This window comes from Lissotriton vulgaris, chromosome 5 (genome assembly GCF_964263255.1).
Source record: "Lissotriton vulgaris chromosome 5, aLisVul1.2, whole genome shotgun sequence".
Taxonomy (NCBI): domain Eukaryota; kingdom Metazoa; phylum Chordata; class Amphibia; order Caudata; family Salamandridae; genus Lissotriton; species Lissotriton vulgaris.
This window is the reverse complement of record NC_141693.1, coordinates 1,564,908,578-1,564,928,362: the sequence shown is the minus strand read 5'-3', so window position 1 is coordinate 1,564,928,362 and position 19,785 is coordinate 1,564,908,578. Positions and strand designations below refer to the sequence as shown.

The 19,785-nt window shown below is 45.0% G+C and overlaps 7 non-coding genes across 7 annotated transcripts; all 7 read left to right on the top strand.

Moving 5' to 3' along the window:
* Positions 1-3,584: 3,584 nt before the first annotated feature.
* On the top strand, positions 3,585-3,657 carry TRNAP-AGG (transfer RNA proline (anticodon AGG)). Its single transcript has one exon. It is a non-coding gene; the product is annotated as a tRNA-Pro (tRNA).
* A 1,988-nt stretch (positions 3,658-5,645) lies between these two features.
* TRNAR-ACG (transfer RNA arginine (anticodon ACG)) lies at positions 5,646-5,718 on the top strand. The gene has a single exon. It is a non-coding gene; the product is annotated as a tRNA-Arg (tRNA).
* Positions 5,719-8,288: 2,570 nt separating this feature from the next.
* Positions 8,289-8,361, top strand: TRNAR-ACG (transfer RNA arginine (anticodon ACG)). The gene has a single exon. It is a non-coding gene; the product is annotated as a tRNA-Arg (tRNA).
* Positions 8,362-9,282: 921 nt separating this feature from the next.
* Positions 9,283-9,355, top strand: TRNAR-ACG (transfer RNA arginine (anticodon ACG)). Its single transcript has one exon. It is a non-coding gene; the product is annotated as a tRNA-Arg (tRNA).
* Positions 9,356-12,351: 2,996 nt separating this feature from the next.
* TRNAR-ACG (transfer RNA arginine (anticodon ACG)) lies at positions 12,352-12,424 on the top strand. The gene has a single exon. It is a non-coding gene; the product is annotated as a tRNA-Arg (tRNA).
* Positions 12,425-16,027: 3,603 nt separating this feature from the next.
* TRNAR-ACG (transfer RNA arginine (anticodon ACG)) lies at positions 16,028-16,100 on the top strand. The gene has a single exon. It is a non-coding gene; the product is annotated as a tRNA-Arg (tRNA).
* Positions 16,101-19,067: 2,967 nt separating this feature from the next.
* On the top strand, positions 19,068-19,140 carry TRNAR-ACG (transfer RNA arginine (anticodon ACG)). Its single transcript has one exon. It is a non-coding gene; the product is annotated as a tRNA-Arg (tRNA).
* The last annotated feature ends 645 nt before the right edge of the window (positions 19,141-19,785 follow it).

Below are 19,785 nucleotides of genomic sequence, written 5' to 3'. Positions count from 1 at the left end.
CTAGTGACTTTTTCCATTTAAACTGGTCAAAATAACGTGGCATCTGTGATACTAGTGCATGGCCATTGGCCACGGTTCTAGAAAAATAAATAACAAATGTATTGTGTCTGCGGAACAGTGGTTCTTTCCAGTTGCGATGTATAATGTGCGCAAACAGTTGTATTTCCCGCCACACCGCCCTCTGCACTTGCACTGCAGTGGAAAAGAACTAGTTAAATCGCGAGTTCTGACCAAATCGAAAAGACTTTGATCCAATCAGAGCAGGGAACAAAATATACAAAGTGACATCACTACTCTTTGCCCAAGAGAGCAGTGGCTGTTAAAGTTGTTGTGACTTTTATTGCCTGTACATTCGGTGAGTTCCTTAAGTGATCCCTTCATAGACCTCAGTATTTGACTCTTCACTACTTAATGTGAAAGAGCTATAATTTTCCCAGCTTATTCAACCTGTCTAGTGTGCACACTACCGACCATATCCCAGAGCGCATATGCACTGGTCTAGTACTCTGCCCCGTCGTATGCAGATAGCAGTGGGCCAGTGGCGCAATGGATAACGCGTCTGCCTACGGAGCAGAAGATTCCAGATTCGACTCCTGGCTGGCTCGACTCCACGCACAAAGTGCTCATTTCATCCCTTGGTTAAGAAGTGCAATTATTAATGACAACATGAAACTAGACGTGTGTTAAAAAGTTACTCTACTGTACTTTGCCAAAATGGCGGCATTTTAATTAAAACATATATAGGGGAAATGGACACAAATATCTTTTTTTTTATTTAATAGCATAAAACAAAAGATGCATTCCCGGATGCTCTGTTTTAATTATAAAGAAAAGAAAGGTTACAGTGGTCTTGACAAAGAACTTATTTTTTATGGGAAATTTAATTTTTGTGACATACACATGTAGCGCACTATTATAGTTGAACAAATTCTAACCTTCTCTTAGGAACACTGGGTGATCAGGGGGGGGGGGAGGTGGAGTGGGGTGGGGAGGGGGGAGGGAGAAGTGTGTGCTTTTCTTTTTTTTCTTGAAGCTGTGTGTCAACGCATGCCCGAAGGCTGCTCCTTGATGCAATACATCGTGTGCTTTTATTTTATTTTATTTTATGTATGCGTTTTTATATAGCGCAGACTTTACCCGAAGGTATCAGAGCGCTTCACAATACTTCACAATAGGAACAGAACTGATACATGAGAACATTACAAGTGAACAAATTACAAAAGCAAACGTTACATTGCATGCGGCAAAAGTGGCAATCGTGAGCTAACAAAATACAAGAGGTAACAAACGGTGCATTACAGGAGGAAAAAGTGACACGTGTGCAGGTTACAAAAGCATATAAAGTAAACATAAAGGTATAATACTGCAATATATGGAGGACACTCAAACACAAGGAGCCTGTCCTTTGGGCCCGGGGACACGCTTTCCGCCGCCCCCCCCCCCGTTGTGTGATGCCTCGGCGAGCGCCCTGGAGGGGGAGAAGCGAGTAGTGCCCTGACGCTGGAGAGGCCCACCACGTGGCTACAGGGGCCCTGTCTGTCTTCCGGCTCCTCACCCCCAGCCTCACTGCGCACCCTGCCGGCCCCTGGCCTCTGGCAGTGTGCATCAGCTGTCGCTTGAAGACCCTGGTCCTTGCAGTGATGCTTCCCGCGCGGTGTTTAGTTTGGAAGACGATGATGATGAGGTGTACTTCGTGTCCTTCATTGGCAGAGATGGTGCGCAGAGTCTGCGCCACCAATGTGCGACGTACCGATCGCAGGATCCCCGGTACATGCTATGATCAACACTGGGGCATCCGTGAACGTCATGGACAGCATCCAATATGAACGTCTATCCCCTCGCCCACCTCTCTCTCCATCCAACGCTAAAATCTACACCTAGAAACAGTGTAGATTAGGCCCCACTCTGCGGCCTAGGTATTCCTACCCCCAGTGATACGGCACCACAGAGGGTACAAAGCTCGATGGGGGTACAGCACTCCTCGGAACACCGGTTAAGCACGAAAGTAGCCCACGTGCGTACATATCAGTGTGTGCTGAGGCTTCTGGCGTCAGTGGCCTAGTCATTACCAAAGGAAGTACCCAACCAATACTTACAGCGCCTGCTCCCTTCATTGTGTGACCACAGGCGCAAGGCCAACAGGATGCTTCCTGGCAGGCCACCTTATCTGAAAGACTGTAGAACTGATTTTGTTTGTTTATAGCATATAGTAGTTTGTTCGTAGTTGTCATGTAGTACTGTCTGCAAAATGTTATAAATTGTTATATATAACGGAAGGAATTGTAAGATGTCAGGCTCCAGCCGCATTTCTGCAGTTAGAGGAGGCAAAGCCAAGAAGCCTTTCCCCTCGAAGGCAGCATTCATCTCTGCAAAGAAGAAAAGTGTGCAGGGCTCTGAAGCTCCACAAACCTGTAGGCTGGCTTCAGAGCTTCGACTTGAAATGAGTTGATATTGTACTTAGCTCCTAGAACTGTGTGTTTTCTATTGCAGAGTGCGCCGCTATATCCTTACTGTCTGTCACAGCACCAACTTGTAGCACCTCACCAGTGATTTGGCTATTACCTGTTCTCTGAAGACTTCATACACAGCAGGCCAGTGGCGCAATGGATAACGCGTCTGCCTACGGAGCAGAAGATTCCATGTTCGACTCCTGGCTGGCTCGAATTGTGGAGGCACCTTTTTTCAACCAATAATATAAACATTACAATGATCTATAAACATTATAAGAAACTACATCATGCCTGTTAGACCATGAAGTTCCGTCCTGTCTGGTTTTATAATAAACTGACCTGTAAATTTCGTTACATAAACAGCTACGCATTTGATTAAGTTACATACTAGGAATTTAACGCCAATATTTAGTTTTTAAAGTGGGCCATCAGAGTTTCTCGATAGGTCTGTTTTAACTGTAAAACAGATAACTGTCGATTTGCCAAAGGGCCCAATATTTTCATCGAACAATAAATGCTAGTGAAATGTTTTTTAAAAAGCACCTTTACAAGCGTGGTCTCGAAGGCGCGGACCTTCATAATGGCTGTCACGGATGCAGCTGCTAGTGACTTTTTCCATTTAAACTGGTCAAAATAACGTGGCATCTGTGATACTAGTGCATGGCCATTGGCCACGGTTCTAGAAAAATAAATAACAAATGTATTGTGTCTGCGGAACAGTGGTTCTTTCCAGTTGCGATGTATAATGTGCGCAAACAGTTGTATTTCCCGCCACACCGCCCTCTGCACTTGCACTGCAGTGGAAAAGAACTAGTTAAATCGCGAGTTCTGACCAAATCGAAAAGACTTTGATCCAATCAGAGCAGGGAACAAAATATACAAAGTGACATCACTACTCTTTGCCCAAGAGAGCAGTGGCTGTTAAAGTTGTTGTGACTTTTATTGCCTGTACATTCGGTGAGTTCCTTAAGTGATCCCTTCATAGACCTGAGTATTTGACTCTTCACTACTTAATGTGAAAGAGCTATCATTTTCCCAGCTTATTCAACCTGTCTAGCGTGCACACTACCGACCATATCCCAGAGCGCATATGCACTGGTCTAGTACTCTGCCCCGTCGTGTACAGATAGCAGTGGGCCAGTGGCGCAATGGATAACGCGTCTGCCTAGGGAGCAGAAGATTCCAGGTTCGACTCCTGGCTGGCTCGACTCGACCCCGCAAAGTGCTCATTTCATCCCTTTGTTAAGAAGTGCAATTATTAATGACAACATGAAACTAGACGTGTGTTAAAAAGTTACTCTACTGTACTTTGCCAAAATGGCGGCATTTTAATTAAAACATATATAGGGGAAATGGACACAAATATCTTTTTTTTTATTTAATAGCATAAAACAAAAGATGCATTCCCGGATGCTCTGTTTTAATTATAAAGAAAAGAAAGGTTACAGTCGTCTTGACAAAGAACTTATTTTTATGGGAAATTTAATTTTTGTGACATACACATATAGCGCACTATTATAGTTGAACAAATTCTAACCTTCTCTTAGGAACACTGGGTGATCAGGGAGGGGGGGGGAGGTGGAGTGGGGTGGGGAGGGGGGAGGGAGAAGTGTGTGCTTTTCTTTTTTTTCTTGAAGCTGTGTGTCAACGCATGCCCGAAGGCTGCTCCTTGATGCAATACATCGTGTGCTTTTATTTTATTTTATTTTATGTATGCGTTTTTATATAGCGCAGACTTTACCCGAAGGTATCAGAGCGCTTCACAATACTTCACAATAGGAACAGAACTGATACATGAGAACATTACAAGTGAACAAATTACAAAAGCAAACGTTACATTGCATGCGGCAAAAGTGGCAATCGTGAGCTAACAAAATACAAGAGGTAACAAACGGTGCATTACAGGAGGAAAAAGTGACACGTGTGCAGGTTACAAAAGCATATAAAGTAAACATAAAGGTATAATACTGCAATATATGGAGGACACTCAAACACAAGGAGCCTGTCCTTTGGGCCCGGGGACACGCTTTCCGCCGCCCCCCCCCCCCGTTGTGTGATGCCTCGGCGAGCGCCCTGGAGGGGGAGAAGCGAGTAGTGCCCTGACGCTGGAGAGGCCCACCACGTGGCTACAGGGGCCCTGTCTGTCTTCCGGCTCCTCACCCCCAGCCTCACTGCGCACCCTGCCGGCCCCTGGCCTCTGGCAGTGTGCATCAGCTGTCGCTTGAAGACCCTGGTCCTTGCAGTGATGCTTCCCGCGCGGTGTTTAGTTTGGAAGACGATGATGATGAGGTGTACTTCGTGTCCTTCATTGGCAGAGATGGTGCGCAGAGTCTGCCGCCACCAATGTGCGACGTACCGATCGCAGGATCCCCGGTACATGCTATGATCAACACTGGGGCATCCGTGAACGTCATGGACAGCATCCAATATGAACGTCTATCCCCTCGCCCACCTCTCTCTCCATCCAACGCTAAAATCTACACCTAGAAACAGTGTAGATTAGGCCCCACTCTGCGGCCTAGGTATTCCTACCCCCGGTGATACGGCACCACAGAGGGTACAAAGCTCGATGGGGGTACAGCACTCCTCGGAACACCGGTTAAGCACGAAAGTAGCCCACGTGCGTACATATCAGTGTGTGCTGAGGCTTCTGGCGTCAGTGGCCTAGTCATTACCAAAGGAAGTACCCAACCAATACTTACAGCGCCTGCTCCCTTCATTGTGTGACCACAGGCGCAAGGCCAACAGGATGCTTCCTGGCAGGCCACCTTATCTGAAAGACTGTAGAACTGATTTTGTTTGTTTATAGCATATAGTAGTTTGTTCGTAGTTGTCATGTAGTACTGTCTGCAAAATGTTATATATTGTTATATATAACGGAAGGAATTGTAAGATGTCACGCTCCAGCCGCATTTCTGCAGTTAGAGGAGGCAAAGCCAAGAAGCCTTTCCCCTCGAAGGCAGCATTCATCTCTGCAAAGCAGTAAAGTGTGCAGGGCTCTGAAACTCCACAAACCTGTAGGCTGGCTTCAGAGCTTCGACTTGAAATGAGTTGATATTGTACTTAGCTCCTAGAACTGTGTGTTTTCTATTGTAGAGTGTGCCGCTATATCCTTACTGTCTGTCACAGCACCAACTTGTAGCACCTCACCTGTGATTTGGCTATTACCTGTTCTCTGAAGACTTCATACACGGCGGGCCAGTGGCGCAATGGATAACGCGTCTGCCTACGGAGCAGAAGATTCCAGGTTCGACTCCTGGCTGGCTCGAATTGTGGAGGCACCTTTTTTCAACCAATAATATAAACATTACAATGATCTATAAACATTATAAGAAACTACATCATGCCTGTTAGACCATGAAGTTCCGTCCTGTCTGGTTTTATAATAAACTGACCTGTAAATTTCGTTACATAAACAGCTACGCATTTGATTAAGTTACATACTAGGATTTTAACGCCAATATTTAGTTTTTAAAGTGGGCCATCAGAGTTTCTCGATAGGTCTGTTTTAACTGTAAAACAGATAACTGTCGATTTGCCAAAGAGCCCAATATTTTCATCGAACAATAAATGCTAGTGAAATGTTTTTTAAAAAGCACCTTTACAAGCGTGGTCTCGAAGGCGCGGACCTTCATAATGGCTGTCACGGATGCAGCTGCTAGTGACTTTTTCCATTTAAACTGGTCAAAATAACGTGGCATCTGTGATACTAGTGCATGGCCATTGGCCACGGTTCTAGAAAAATAAATAACAAATGTATTGTGTCTGCGGAACAGTGGTTCTTTCCAGTTGCGATGTATAATGTGCGCAAACAGTTGTATTTCCCGCCACACCGCCCTCTGCACTTGCACTGCAGTGGAAAAGAACTAGTTAAATCGCGAGTTCTGACCAAATCGAAAAGACTTTGATCCAATCAGAGCAGGGAACAAAATATACAAAGTGACATCACTACTCTTTGCCCAAGAGAGCAGTGGCTGTTAAAGTTGTTGTGACTTTTATTGCCTGTACATTCGGTGAGTTCCTTAAGTGATCCCTTCATAGACCTCAGTATTTGACTCTTCACTACTTAATGTGAAAGAGCTATCATTTTCCCAGCTTATTCAACCTGTCTAGCGTGCACACTACCGACCATATCCCAGAGCGCATATGCACTGGTCTAGTACTCTGCCCCGTCGTGTAGAGATAGCAGTGGGCCAGTGGCGCAATGGATAACGCGTCTGCCTACGGAGCAGAAGATTCCAGGTTCGACTTCTGGCTGGCTCGACTCCACGCACAAAGTGCTCATTTCATCCCTTGGTTAAGAAGTGCAATTATTAATGACAACATGAAACTAGACGTGTGTTAAAAAGTTACTCTACTGTACTTTGCCAAAATGGCGGCATTTTAATTAAAACATATATAGGGGAAATGGACACAAATATCTTTTTTTTTATTTAATAGCATAAAACAAAAGATGCATTCCCGGATGCTCTGTTTTAATTATAAAGAAAAGAAAGGTTACAGTCGTCTTGACAAAGAACTTATTTTTATGGGAAATTTAATTTTTGTGACATACACGTGTAGCGCACTATTATAGTTGAACAAATTCTAACCTTCTCTTAGGAACACTGGGTGATCAGGGAGGGGGGGGGGGAGGTGGAGTGGGGTGGGGAGGGGGGAGGGAGAAGTGTGTGCTTTTCTTTTTTTTCTTGAAGCTGTGTGTCAACGCATGCCCGAAGGCTGCTCCTTGATGCAATACATCGTGTGCTTTTATTTTATTTTATTTTATGTATGCGTTTTTATATAGCGCAGACTTTACCCGAAGGTATCAGAGCGCTTCACAATACTTCACAATAGGAACAGAACTGATACATGAGAACATTACAAGTGAACAAATTACAAAAGCAAACGTTACATTGCATGCGGCAAAAGTGGCAATCGTGAGCTAACAAAATACAAGAGGTAACAAACGGTGCATTACAGGAGGAAAAAGTGACACGTGTGCAGGTTACAAAAGCATATAAAGTAAACATAAAGGTATAATACTGCAATATATGGAGGACACTCAAACACAAGGAGCCTGTCCTTTGGGCCCGGGGACACGCTTTCCGCCGCCCCCCCCCCCCCCCGTTGTGTGATGCCTCGGCGAGCGCCCTGGAGGGGGAGAAGCGAGTAGTGCCCTGACGCTGGAGAGGCCCACCACGTGGCTACAGGGGCCCTGTCTGTCTTCCGGCTCCTCACCCCCAGCCTCACTGCGCACCCTGCCGGCCCCTGGCCTCTGGCAGTGTGCATCAGCTGTCGCTTGAAGACCCTGGTCCTTGCAGTGATGCTTCCCGCGCGGTGTTTAGTTTGGAAGACGATGATGATGAGGTGTACTTCGTGTCCTTCATTGGCAGAGATGGTGCGCAGAGTCTGCCGCCACCAATGTGCGACGTACCGATCGCAGGATCCCCGGTACATGCTATGATCAACACTGGGGCATCCGTGAACGTCATGGACAGCATCCAATATGAACGTCTATCCCCTCGCCCACCTCTCTAACGGAAGGAATTGTAAGATGCCAGTCTCCAGCCGCATTTCTGCAGTTAGAGGAGGCAAAGCCAAGAAGCCTTTCCCCTCGAAGGCAGCATTCATCTCTGCAAAGCAGTAAAGTGAGCAGGGCTCTGAAGCTCCACAAACCTGTAGGCTGGCTTCAGAGCTGCGACTTGAAATGAGTTGATATTATACTTAGCTCCTAGAACTGTGTGTTTTCTATTGTAGAGTGCACCGCTACATCCTTACTGTCTTTCACACCACCAACGTGTAGCACCTCACCTGTGATTTGGCTATTATCTTTTCTCTGTAGATTTCATACACAGTGGGCCAGTGGCGCAATGGATAACGCGTCTGCCTACGGAGCAGAAGATTCCAGGTTCGACTCCTGGCTGGCTCGATTGAGGAGGTACCTTTTTTCAACCAATAATATAAACATTACAATGATCGATAAACATTATAAGAAACTACATCACGCCTGTTAGACCATGAACTTCCCTCCTGTCTGGTTTTATAATAAACTGATCTTTAAACTTCGTTACATAAACAGCTACGCATTTGAATTAAGTTACATACTAGGAATTTAACGCCAATATTTAGTTTTTAAAGTGGGCCATTCAGAGTTTCTGGAGAGGTCTGTTTTAACTGTACAACAGATAACTTTCGATTTGCCAAAGGGCCCAATATTTTCATCGGACAATAAATGCTAGTGAAATTTTTTAAAAAGCACCTTTACAAGCGTGGTCTCGAAGGCGCGGACCTTCATGATGGCTGTCACGGATGCAGCTGCTAGTGACTTTTTCCATTTAAACTGGTCAAAATAATGTGGCATCTGCGATACTAGTGCATGGCCATTGGCCACGGTTCTAGAAAAATAAATCACAAATATATTGTGTCTGCGGAACAGTGGTTATTTCCAGTTGCGATGTATAATGTGCGCAAACAGTTGTATTTCCCGCCACACCGCCCTCTGCACTTACACTGCAGCGGAAAAGAACTAGTTAAGTTGCGAGTTCTGACCAAATGGAAAAGACTTTGATCCAATCAGAGCAGGGAACAAAATATACAAAGTGACATCACTACTCTTTGCCCAAGAGAGCAGTGGCTGTTAAAGTTGTTGTGACTTTTATTGCCTGTACATTCGGTGAGTTCCTTAAGTGATCCCTTCATAGACCTCAGTATTTGACTCTTCACTACTTCATGTGAAAGAGCTCTAATTTTCCCAGCTTATTCAACCTGTCTAGCGTGCACACTACCGACCATATCCCAGAGCGCATATGCACTGGTCTAGTACTCTGCCCCGTCATGTACTGATAGCAGTGGGCCAGTGGCGCAATGGATAACGCGTCTGCCTACGGAGCAGAAGATTCCAGGTTCGACTCCTGGCTGGCTCGACTCGACCCCGCAAAGTGCTCATTTCATCCCTTTGTTAAGAAGTGCAATTATTAATGACAACATGAAACTAGACGTGTGCTAAGAAGTTACTGTACTTTGCCAAAATCGCCACATTTTAATTAAAACATATATAGGGGAAATGGACACAAATCTCATTTTTTTATTTAATAGCGTAAAACAAAAGATGCATTCCCGGACGCTCTGTTTTAATTGTAAAGAAAAGAAAGGTTACAGTGGTCTTGACAAAGAACTTATTTTTTTATGTGAAAATTAATTTTTGTGACATACACATGTAGCGCACTATTATAGTTGAACCAAATCTAACCTTCTCTTAGGAACACCAGGTGATCGGGGAGGGGGGGTGAGGTGGGGTGGGGAGGGGGGACGGGGGAGGGAGAAGTGTGTGCTTTTCTTTTTTTTCTTGAAACATGACTAAGAAAGCTGTGTGTCAACGCATGCCCGAAGGCTGCTCCTTGATGCAATACATCGTGTGCTTTTATTTTATTTTATTTTATGTATGCGTTTTTATATAGCGCAGACTTTACCGGAAGGTATCAGAGCGCTTCACAATACTTCACAATAGGAACAGAACTGCTACATGAGAACATTACAAGTGAACAAATTACAAAAGCAAACGTTACATTGCATGAGGCAAAAGTGGCAATCGTGAGCTAACAAAATACAAGAGGTAAGAAACGGTGCATTACAGGAGGAAAAAGTGACACTTGTGCAGGTTACAAAAGCATATAAAGTAAACATAAAGGTATAATACTGCAATATATGGAGGACACTCAAACACAAGGAGCCTGTCCTTTCGGCCCGGGGACACGCTTCCCGCCGCCCCCTACCCCCATGCTCTGTGACGCCTCGTCGAGCGACCTGGAGGGGGAGAAGCGAGTAGTGCCCTGACGCTGGAGAGGCCCACCACGTGGCTACAGGGGCCCTGTCTGTCTTCCGGCTCCTCACCCCCAGCCTCACTGCGCACCCTGCCGGCCCCTGGCCTCTGGCAGTGAGCATCAGCTGTCGCTTGAAGACCCTGGTCCTTGCAGTGACGCTTCCCGCGAGGCGTTTAGTTTGGAAGACGATGATGATGAGGTGTACTTCGAGTCCTTCGTTGGCAGAGATGGTGCGCGGAGTCGGCCGCCACCAATGTGCGACGTACAGATCCCAGGATCCCCGGTACATGCTCTGATCGACACTGGGTCATTCGTGAACGTCATGGACAGCATCCAATATGAACGTCTATCCCTTCGCACACCTCTCTCTCCATCCAACGCTAAAATCTACACCTAGAAACAGTGTAGATCAGGCCCAGCTCTGCGGCCTAGGTATTCCTACCCCCGGTGCTACGGCACCACAGGGGGTACAGAGCTCGATGGGGGTACAGCGCTCCTCGGAACACCGGTCAAGCACGAAAGTAGCCCACGTGCGTACATATCAGTGTGTGCTGAGGCTTCTGGCGTCAGTGGCCTAGTCATTACCAAAGGAAGTACCCAACCAATACTTACACCGCCTGCTCCCTTCATTGTGTGACCACAGGCGCAAGGCCAACAGGATGCTTCCTGGCAGGCCACCTTATCTGAAAGACTGTAGAACTGATTTTGTTTGTTTATAGCATATAGTAGTTTGTTCGTAGTTGTAATGTAGTACTGTCTGCAAAATGTTATATATTGTTATATATAACGGAAGGAATTGTAAGATGCCAGTCTCCAGCCGCATTTCTGCAGTTAGAGGAGGCAAAGCCAAGAAGCCTTTCCCCTCGAAGGCAGCATTCATCTCTGCAAAGCAGTAAAGTGAGCAGGGCTCTGAAGCTCCACAAACCTGTAGGCTGGCTTCAGAGCTTCGACTTGAAATGAGTTGATATTATACTTAGCTCCTAGAACTGTGTGTTTTCTATTGTAGAGTGCACCGCTACATCCTTACTGTCTGTCACACCACCAACTTGTTGCACCTCACCTGTGATTTGGCTATTATTTTTTCTCTGAAGACTTCATACACAGCGGGCCAGTGGCGCAATGGATAACGCGTCTGCCTACGTAGCAGAAGATTCCAGGTTCGACTCCTGGCTGGCTCGATTGATGAGGTACCTTTTTTCAACCAATAATATAAACATTACAATGATCTATAAACATTATAAGAAACTACAGCACGCCTGTTAGACCATGAAGTTCCGTCCTGTGTGCTTTTATAATAAACTGATCTGTAAACCTCGTTACATAAACAGCTACGCATTTGAATTAAGTTACATACTAGGAATTTAACGCCAATATTCATTTTTTAAAGTGGGCCATTCAGAGTTTCTCGAGAGGTCTGCTTTAACTGTAAAACAGATAACTGTCGATTTGCCAAAGGGCCCAATATTTTCATCGAACAATAAATGCTAGTGAATTTTTAAAAAAAGCACCTTTACAAGCGTGGTCTCGAAGGTGCGGACCTTCATAATGGCTGTCACGGATGCAGCTGCTAGTGACTTTTTCCATTAAAACTGGTCAAAATAACGTGGCATCTGCGATACTAGTGCATGGCCAATGGCCACGGTTCTAGAAAAATAAATAACAAATGTATTGTGTCTGCGAAACAGTTGTTCTTTCCAGTTGCGATATATTATGTTTGCAAACAGTTGTATTTCCCGCCACACCGTCCTCTGCACTTGCACTGCAGCGGAAAAGAAGTAGTTAAGTCGCGAGTTCTGACCAAATCGAAAAGACTTTGATCCAATCAGAGCAGGGAACAAAATATACAAAGTGACATCAGTACTCTTTGCCCAAGAGAGCAGTGGCTGTTAAAGTTGTTGTGACTTTTATTGCCTGTACATTCGGTGAGTTCCTTAAGTGATCCCTTCATAGACCTCAGTATTTGACTCTTCACTACTTAATGTGAAACAGCTATAATGTTCCCAGCTTATTCAACCTGTCTAGCGTGCACACTACCGACCATATCCCAGAGCGCATATGTACTGGTCTAGTACTCCGCCCAGTCTTGAACACATAGCAGTGGGCCAGTGGCGCAATGGATAACGCGTCTGCCTACGGAGCAGAAGATTCCAGGTTCGACTCCTGGCTGGCTCGACTCGACTCTGCAAAGTGCTCATTTCGTCCCTTTGTTAAGAAGTGCAGTTATTAATGACAACATGAAATTAGTCGTGTGTTAAAAAGTCTCTACTGTACTTTGCCAAAATCGTGGCATTTTAAATAAAACATATAGAGGGGAAATGGACACAAATATCATTTTTTTATTTAATGGCGTAAAACAAAAGATGCATTCCCGGATGCTCTGTTTTACTTGTAAAGAAAAGAAAGGTTACAGTCGTCTTGACAAAGAACTTATTTTTTATGGGAAAATAAATTATTGTGACATACACATATAGCGCACTATTATAGTTGAACCAAATCTAAATTCTCCCAGAGGAACACCGGGTGATCAGGGGGGGGGGGGGGGGGGGGGGGGGGTCGGGGGTGAAGAGTGTGTGCTTTTCTTTTTTTCTTGAAACATGACTAAGAAAGCTGTGTGTCAACGCATGCCCGAAGGCTGCTCCTTGATGCAACACATCGCGTGCTTTTATTTTATTTTATTTTATTTAGGCGTTTTTATATAGCGGAGACTTTAACCGAAGGTGTCAGAGCGCTTCACAATACTTCACAATAGGAACAGAACTGCTACATGAGAACATTACAAGTGAACAAATTACAAAAGCAAACGTTACATTGCATGAGGCAAAAGGGACAATCGTGAGCCAACAAAATACAAGAGGTAACAAACGGTGCATTACAGGAGGAAAAAGTGACACGTGTGCAGGTTACAAAAGCATATAAAGTAAACATAAAGGTATAATACTGCAATATATGGAGGACACTCAAACACAAGGAGCCTTTCATTTGGGCCTGGTGACGCGCTTCCCGCCCCCCCGCTCTGTGACGCCTTGGCGAGCGCCCTGGAGGGGGAAAAGCGAGTAGTGCCCTGACGTTGGAGATGCCCACCACGTGTCTACAGGGGCCCTGTCTGTCTTCTGGCTCCTCACCCCCATCCTCATTGCACACCCTGCCGGCCCCTGGCCTCTGGCAGTGTGCATCAGCTGTCGCTTGAAGACCCTGGTCCTTGCAGTGACGCTTCCCGCGTGGTGTTTAGTTTGGAAGACGATGATGATGAGGTGTACTTCGTGTCCTTCGTTGGCAGAGATGGTGCGCGGAGACGGCCGCCACTAATGTGCGACGTACAGATCGCAGGATCCCCGGTACATGCTCTGATTGACACTGGGGCATCCGTGAACGTCATGGACAGCATCCAATATGATCGTCTATCCCCTCGCCCACCTCTCTCTCCATCCAACGCTAAAATCTACTTTTAGAAACAGTGTAGATTAGGCCCCACTCTGCGGCCTAGGTATTCCTACCCCCGGTGCTACGGCACCACAGGGGGTACAGAGCTCGATGGGGGTACAGCGCTCCTCGGAACACCGGTCAAGCACGAAAGTAGCCCACGTGCGTACATATCAGTGTGTGCTGAGGCTTCTGGCGTCAGTGGCCTAGTCATTACCAAAGGTAGTACCCAACCAATACTTACAGCGCCTGCTCCCTTCATTGTGTGACCACAGGCGCAAGGCCAACAGGATGCTTCCTGGCAGGCCACGGTATCTGAAAGACTGCAGAACTGATTTTGTTTGTTTATAGCATATAGTAGTTTGTTCGTAGTTGTAATGTAGTACTGTCTGCAAAATGTTATATATTGTTATATATAACGGAAGGAGTTGTAAGATGTCAGGCTCCAGCTGCATTTCTGCAGTTAGAGGAGGCAAAGCCAAGAAGCCTTTCCCCTCGAAGGCAGCAGCATTCATCTCTGCAAAGCAGTAAAGTGAGCAGGGCTCTGAAACTCCACAAACCTGTAGGCTGGCTTCAGAGCTGTGAGAGAGCGCAAATTTGAATAGAAATTATGTATAGGCCGTATTTACAAGCACATCGTATAACGTAGGAATGAAACGTATATCGTAATGTGAAGTGACACTTATAGCATATAGATAACCGATGTAATCAACGTAAATATAGGAAATGTAACCGTATTCACTTTAGAACATGTATTAGATTTAGAAGGCCCGTATATGTAGTAGGCTAATATAGAGATGATGTAGAAATGCTTACGAAATGTAGAACGTGCAAAGTAGAATTCATGTACGTGCGAAACTTTAAACGGAGAAGCGGCGAGAAATGTAACGTGGAGAAGTGCGCAGAAAGTATACATACGACGATGTAACGAATAAGCATATAAAGTTATACTCTACGTAGTTATATTCTATGTAAAATGTATTCAAGTATAATCAAGACTTTCGCTAAAATACGAATATATAAATGTGTGTTAAAGATTATACTGTGTAGAAGGTTTTTAAGAATGTTAGAAAGGTTTAGGTCATTTGTGATTCTAACCTGACTGACCAAGGGTTAGCAGGAGCACAGTCCAATGTATATAATTTAGCGGACTTACAGGAGTCGTAAATAGCTTGATGTGGACGTGAAAGCCAAGAAGTCTAGCACTTGTTAGATTTAAGGTGACAACGCTGGACAAGGTTTATGGCCTGAACGTGATGAGAAGCGCTTAGAATTTGAAACTTGTTTTTGAATGACCATTCACAGGACCTAGAAGGTCAAAGAATAGCAGTTGTAAGTTAAAGTCTTGTTTAAGTTCATATGACTCGTGATTTGAAAGTGTCAGTTGAAGTCACCAATGAGAAGATGAAGATGACATCTAAAGAAGAAAGGTCAACTTAACGGACGGCGAAAGAGATGAAGCAATGGAAGAAGCCAGAAGCTGACATCATCGGGGAAAGTCCGTGGTGGGCGTCAAGGGGCGTTCCACCCACACTGTGATTGTGTATTTTAGGGACAGCACCCCGGGGATAAGATAGCGAAGGCGAGGGCGAAATAGCTCAGAGGGAGCTCAGAGAGAGAAGGGCGAAGCATAGATGACTTGAGCAGATGCGCTGAGAGAGATCAGAGCGCAAGAGAGCAGTAGGCCGAGGACCCTTAGAAGAGCGGATGGGTAGGCAGAGAGGGTACTGCTTCTTAAACTTAAGTTACCTTTAGAGGCTAAGAGAGTTTGATCTTCTTTGGAAGTCAAACTGCTGACACCTTTTTTAGGTCAGGAACTAACGAAGTAGGGATGTCACATAGCATAGAGTAGGGACAGATTTAACGTGATACTTTTTCTCTTTCTGTAGATGACGCCAAGGAACCACTTCACATCGAAGCTTTAAATTGCTGAATGTGGAATTGATTTTGTATTCTTTTGTATACTTTGATCCCGAGAGGATTGTATTTGCATTTAACTTTGACTTTTATATAAAACTTATAAACTTTATCAGTTGTAAGTGGTTCTTCCGAGTGGCGTCTGTTAATGGGGTTTGACTAAACCTATACGGGGGTTGTCTTTTACTCAATGACAGATACTATCGGTCCAAAATAGATGAATGAGATAAGTTATTAAATTGATCATAAACTGATATCAAAATCTCATTCCCCGCAGCTGCGACTTGAAATGAGTTGATATTGTACTTAGCTCCTAGAACTGTGTGTTTTCTATTGTAGAGTGCACCGCTACATCCTTACTGTCTGTCACACCACCAACTTGTTGCACCTCACCTGTGATTTGGCTATTATTTTTTCTCTGAAGACTTCATACACAGCGGGCCAGTGGCGCAATGGATAACGCGTCTGCCTACGGAGCAGAAGATTCCAGGTTCGACTCCTGGCTGGCTCGATTGATGAGGTACCTTTTTTCAACCAATAATATAAACATTACAATGATCTATAAACATTATAAGAAACTACAGCACGCCTGTTAGACCATGAAGTTCCGTCCTGTGTGCTTTTATAATAAACTGATCTGTAAACCTCGTTACATAAACAGCTACGCATTTGAATTAAGTTACATACTAGGAATTTAACGCCAATATTCATTTTTTAAAGTGGGCCATTCAGAGTTTCTCGAGAGGTCTGCTTTAACTGTAAAACAGATAACTGTCGATTTGCCAAAGGGCCCAATATTTTCATCGAACAATAAATGCTAGTGAATTTTTAAAAAAAGCACCTTTACAAGCGTGGTCTCGAAGGTGCGGACCTTCATAATGGCTGTCACGGATGCAGCTGCTAATGACTTTTTCCATTAAAACTGGTCAAAATAACGTGGCATCTGCGATACTAGTACATGGCCAATGGCCACGGTTCTAGAAAAATAAATAACAAATGTATAGTGTCTGCGAAACAGTCGTTCTTTCCAGTTGCGATATATTATGTTTGCAAACAGTTGTATTTCCCGCCACACCGCCCTCTGCACTTGCACTGCAGCGGAAAAGAAGTAGTTAAGTCGCGAGTTCTGACCAAATCGAAAAGACTTTGATCCAATCAGAGCAGGGAACAAAATATACAAAGTGACATCAGTACTCTTTGCCCAAGAGAGCAGTGGCTGTTAAAGTTGTTGTGACTTTTATTGCCTGTACATTCGGTGAGTTCCTTAAGTGATCCCTTCATAGACCTCAGTATTTGACTCTTCACTACTTAATGTGAAACAGCTATAATTTTTCCAGCTTATTCAACCTTTCTAGCGTGCACACTACCGACCATATCCCAGAGCGCATATGTACTGGTCTAGTACTCCGCCCAGTCTTGAACACATAGCAGTGGGCCAGTGGCGCAATGGATAACGCGTCTGCCTACGGAGCAGAAGATTCCAGGTTCGACTGCTGGCTCGACTCGACTCTGCAAAGTGCTCATTTCATCCCTTTGTTAAGAAGTGCAGTTATTAATGACAACATGAAATTAGTCGTGTGTTAAAAAGTCTCTACTGTACTTTGCCAAAATCACGGCATTTTAAATAAAACATATAGAGGGGAGATGGACACAAATATCATTTTTTTATTTAATAGCGTAAAACAAAAGATGCATTCCCGGATGCTCTGTTTTATTTGTAAAGAAAAGAAAGGTTACAGTCGTCTTGACAAAGAACTTATTTTTTATGGGAAAATAAATTATTGTGACATACACATGTAGCGCACTATTATAGTTGAACCAAATCTAACCTTCTCCCAGAGGAACACCGGGTGATCGGGGGTGGGGGGGGGGGGTCGGGGGGTGAAGAGTGTGTGCTTTTCTTTTTTTCTTGAAACATGACTAAGAAAGCTGTGTGTCAACGCATGCCCGAAGGCTGCTCCTTGATGCAATACATCGTGTGGTTTTATTTTATTTTATTTTATTTAGGCGTTTTTATATAGCGGAGACTTTAACCGAAGGTGTCAGAGCGCTTCACAATACTTCACAATAGGAACAGAACTGCTACATGAGAACATTACAAGTGAACAAATTACAAAAGCAAACGTTACATTGCATGAGGCAAAAGGGACAATCGTGAGCCAACAAAATACAAGAGGTAAGAAACGGTGCATTACAGGAGGAAAAAGTGACACTTGTGCAGGTTACAAAAGCATATAAAGTAAACATAAAGGTATAATACTGCAATATATGGAGGACACTCAAACACAAGGAGCCTTTCATTTGGGCCTGGGGACGCGCTTCCCGCCCCCCGCTCTGTGACGCCTTGGCGAGCGCCCTGGAGGGGGAGAAGCGAGTAGTGCCCTGACGTTGGAGAGGCCCACCACGTGTCTACAGGGGCCCTGTCTGTCTTCTGGCTCCTCACCCCCATCCTCATTGCACACCCTGCCGGCCCCTGGCCTCTGGCAGTGTGCATCAGCTGTCGCTTGAAGACCCTGGTCCTTGCAGTGACGCTTCCCGCGCGGTGTTTAGTTTGGAAGACGATGATGATGAGGTGTACTTCGTGTCCTTCGTTGGCAGAGATGGTGCGCGGAGACGGCCGCCACTAATGTGCGACGTACAGATCGCAGGATCCCCGGTACATGCTCTGATTGACACTGGGGCATCCGTGAACGTCATGGACAGCATCCAATATGATCGTCTATCCCCTCGCCCACCTCTCTCTCCATCCAACGCTAAAATCTACTTTTAGAAACAGTGTAGATTAGGCCCCACTCTGCGGCCTAGGTATTCCTACCCCCGGTGCTACGGCACCACAGGGGGTACAGAGCTCGATGGGGGTACAGCGCTCCTCGGAACACCGGTCAAGCACGAAAGTAGCCCACGTGCGTACATATCAGTGTGTGCTGAGGCTTCTGGCGTCAGTGGCCTAGTCATTACCAAAGGTAGTACCCAACCAATACTTACAGCGCCTGCTCCCTTCATTGTGTGACCACAGGCGCAAGGCCAACAGGATGCTTCCTGGCAGGCCACGGTATCTGAAAGACTGCAGAACTGATTTTGTTTGTTTATAGCATATAGTAGTTTGTTGGTAGTTGTATTGTAGTACTGTCTGCAAAATGTTATATATTGTTATATATAACGGAAGGAATTGTAAGATGTCAGGCTCCAGCTGCATTTCTGCAGTTAGAGGAGGCAAAGCCAAGAAGCCTTTCCCCTCGAATGCAGCATTCATCTCTGCAAAGCAGTAAAGTGAGCAGGGCTCTGAAACTCCACAAACCTGTAGGCTGGCTTCAGAGCTGCGACTTGAAATGAGTTGATATTGTACTTAGCTGCTAGAACTGTGTGTTTTCTATTGTAGAGTGCACCGCTACATCCTTACTGTCTGTCACACCACCAACTTGTTGCACCTCACCTGTGATTTGGCTATTATTTTTTCTCTGAAGACTTCATGCACAGCGGGCCAGTGGCGCAATGGATAACGCGTCTGCCTACGGAGCAGAAGATTCCAGGTTCGACTCCTGGCTGGCTCGATTGATGAGGTACCTTTTTTCAACCAATAATATAAACATTACAATGATCTATAAACATTATAAGAAACTACAGCACGCCTGTTAGACCATGAAGTTCCGTCCTGTGTGCTTTTATAATAAACTGATCTGTAAACCTCGTTACATAAACAGCTACGCATTTGAATTAAGTTACATACTAGGAATTTAACGCCAATATTTAGTTTTTAAAGTGGGCCATTCAGAGTTTCTCGAGAGGTCTGTTTTAACTGTACAACAGATAACTTTCGATTTGCCAAAGGGCCCAATATTTTCATCGGACAATAAATGCTAGTGAAATTTTTTAAAAAAGCACCTTTACAAGCGTGGTCTCGAAGGCGCGGACCTTCATAATGGCTGTCACGGATGCAGCTGCTAGTGACTTTTTCCATTTAAACTGGTCAAAATAATGTGGCATCTGCGATACTAGTGCATGGCCATTGGCCACGGTTCTAGAAAAATAAATCACAAATGTATTGTGTCTGCGGAACAGTGGTTATTTCCAGTTGCGATGTATAATGTGCGCAAACAGTTGTATTTCCCGCCACACCGCCCTCTGCACTTGCACTGCAGCGGAAAAGAACTAGTTAAGTTGCGAGTTCTGACCAAATCGAAAAGGCTTTGATCCAA